We start from the raw sequence: 2,905 nt of genomic DNA, 5'->3' as shown, positions 1-2,905 counted from the left end.
ACTCCAGAGCAAAATCTAGTTGGAGAAAAGATGAACCGTACCATTCAAGAAAGGTTGCAATGCATACTTTCCAATGCAAGTCTTTTTGGTGGTTTTTGGGCTGAGGCAATGAAGACTGCAGTGCATGGATCAATAGATCACCTAGTAAGAGTTTGGATGGTGGTATTCCTGAAGAGGCATGGAGTGGCAAGAAGCCCTCTTACTCTCATTTGTGTACATTTGGGTGTGAGGCATATGCACATGTGCCAAAAGAGCTTCGAAAGAAGCTAGATCCTAAGTCTAGGAAATGCATCTTTCTGGGTTATGGTGAAAGTGGAGAGATGGGCTATCTTCTCTGGGATCCAGAAGCAAAGAAGATCATATGCAGCCATGATGTAGTCTTCAATGAGAAGAAGGTGCATAAGGCACCCATGAGGGATGTTGAAATGAGGAGAATCACTTTCCAGGATGTGAATCCACCTGCATATGTTGATAAACAGCAAGCTGTCCATGCACCAAATGTGCAAGAAATGGTACCACCAAGTACTCCAACAGGTATATAATCAAGGGAAGATTATGGATCATCTATTGGTGGAAACGATGAGCCAAATATGGTTGATATGCAGGTGGGACAGCAAGCTGAAATGCCCTTGAGAAGATCATCTAGAGTGTCTAGACCGCCTGATAGGTTTGTTCCAGGGGTAGACTATGTGATGCTTACTGATTGCGGGGAGCCTTCTTGCTAGAGAGAGGCTATGATGCGCAAGGATCAACGCAAGTGGGAGTATGCTCTAGAATCAGAGATGAGTTCACTTATGAAGAATAAGATTTGGGACTTGGTTTCTTTGCCACAAGGAAAGAGAGCATTGCCATGTAAATGGGTCTACAAAATGGTCATAGGTGATGATGTGCCTAGGTACAAGGCCCGTTTGGTTGCTAAAGGGTTCAAGCAAGAGAAGGGTGTGGAATTTGATGAGATATTCTCTCCGGTTGTGAAGATGACAACACTTAGATGCATGCTTGGACTAGTGGCATCAAAGGATATGGAGCTTACGCATATGGATGTCAAGATAGCTTTCTTGCATGGGGATTTGCATGAGGAAATTTACATGGTGCAGCCGGAAGGCTTTGAAGAAAAGGGCAAAGAGCATTTAGTTTGTAAGCTGAAGAAGAGTCTCTATGGTCTTAAGCAAGCACCTAGAGAATGGTATCAAAAGTTTGATGCTTTCATTCGGTCCCAGGGTTTTAGAAGGAGTGAAATTGATCAGTGCTTCTACGCTAAAATGGCTAAGGATAATAGCCTGATAATCCTGGCACTATATGTGGATGATATGCTATTAGATAGCAAGAATACTTATGAGCTAGATGCATTAAAGGCCAAGTTGCATGAGGCCTTTGATATGAAGGATTTGGGACTTGCAAGTCATTCTTGGTATGCGCATCACGCGTGATCGGAGTAGGAAACTCCTTTGGCTTTCACATAAAGAGTATGTTACAAAAGTATTGCAGCATTTCAATATGGAGGGGGGGAAGGCAGTGAGTACTCCATTGCCTCCATATGTGAAATTGAGTCATACAGATAGTCCCAAATCAGATGAGGACAGGGCCATGATGGCCAAGGTTCCTTATGCATCAATAGTTGGGAGTCTTATTTATGCTATGATAGCTACTAGACTAGGCATTGCATTTGTAATGGGAGTTGTTAGCCGGTATATGGCTAATCCAAGAAAGAGGCATTGGGAGGCAGTTAAGTGCATGATGAGGTACATGAAGGGTACCAAGGAGATGTGCATCTGCTTTGGTAGAGGAGACATGCGTGTACTTGGGTACACAAATTCAGACTATGCAGGGCATGTGGATAGTAGGAGATCCACTTTTGGTTATGTGTTCACCTTTGTAGGTGGTGCAGTGTCGTGGATGTCTCATGCACAAAAGTGCATTGCTTTGTCTACCGCAAAGGCTGAGTATGTTGTAGCCACAGAGGGTTGCAAGGAGGCTATATGGCTTGATCAGCTAGTGGGAGATTTGGGGATTCATACAGGTGTACCGACATTGCATAGTGATTCCATGAGTGCTATTCAGCTAGCACGGAATCCGGTCTTTCATGCAAAGACCAAACACATTGAGGTCAGGTACCATTTCATCAGGGAGGTACTTGAGGACAAGCGCATAGAGCTTGTCAAGGTTACAGATGATAACCCTGCAGATATGCTGATGAAGAGTCTACCTAGTCAGCGGTTTGAGTATTGTCATGTATTGATGGGCATTGGATAGTATGCTCATTGGTTGTTCTCCCTTAAAGGCACATTGTCCTTTAAGTGGGAGGTTGTGGGGGTTAAAGGTCACTGTGCCTTTACCCCAGTTATGTATAATACTCAAACACATATATATAAATGAATGAAAAAGAAGATTAGGGTGGTTCTACACCCACCAAAACTTGTGTGGCCCTCTGTTTCTCTCTCTCCCTCTTCCGTTCTTGCTTCTGTTGAGAGCACGCATGTCTCCTCTACCAAAGCAGATGCGCATCTCCTTGGTACCCTTCATGTACCTCATGATGCACTTAACTGCCTCCCAATGCCTCTTTCTTGGATTAGCCATATACCGGCTAACAACTCCCATTGCAAATGCAATGCCTAGTCTAGTAGCTATCGTAGCATACATAAGACTCCCAACCGCTGATGCATAAGGGACCTTGGCCATCATGGCCCTTTCCTCATCTGATTTGGGACTATCTGTATGACTCAGTTTCACATATGGAGGCAATGGAGTACTCACTGCCTTCCCCCCCTCCATATTGAAACGCTGCAATATTTTTGTAACACACTCTTTTTGTGAAAGACAAAGGAGTTTCCTTCTCCGATCACGCGTGATGCGCATACCAAGAATATGACCTACAAGTCCCAAATCCTTCATATCAAAGGCCTCA

Source organism: Dipteris shenzhenensis, chromosome 16, assembly GCF_047967505.1.
Source record: "Dipteris shenzhenensis isolate YYH24624 ecotype China chromosome 16, Dip_SZ_1.0, whole genome shotgun sequence".
In the NCBI taxonomy this organism is placed as follows: domain Eukaryota; kingdom Viridiplantae; phylum Streptophyta; class Polypodiopsida; order Gleicheniales; family Dipteridaceae; genus Dipteris; species Dipteris shenzhenensis.
Note: the sequence above shows the minus strand (reverse complement) of the source record.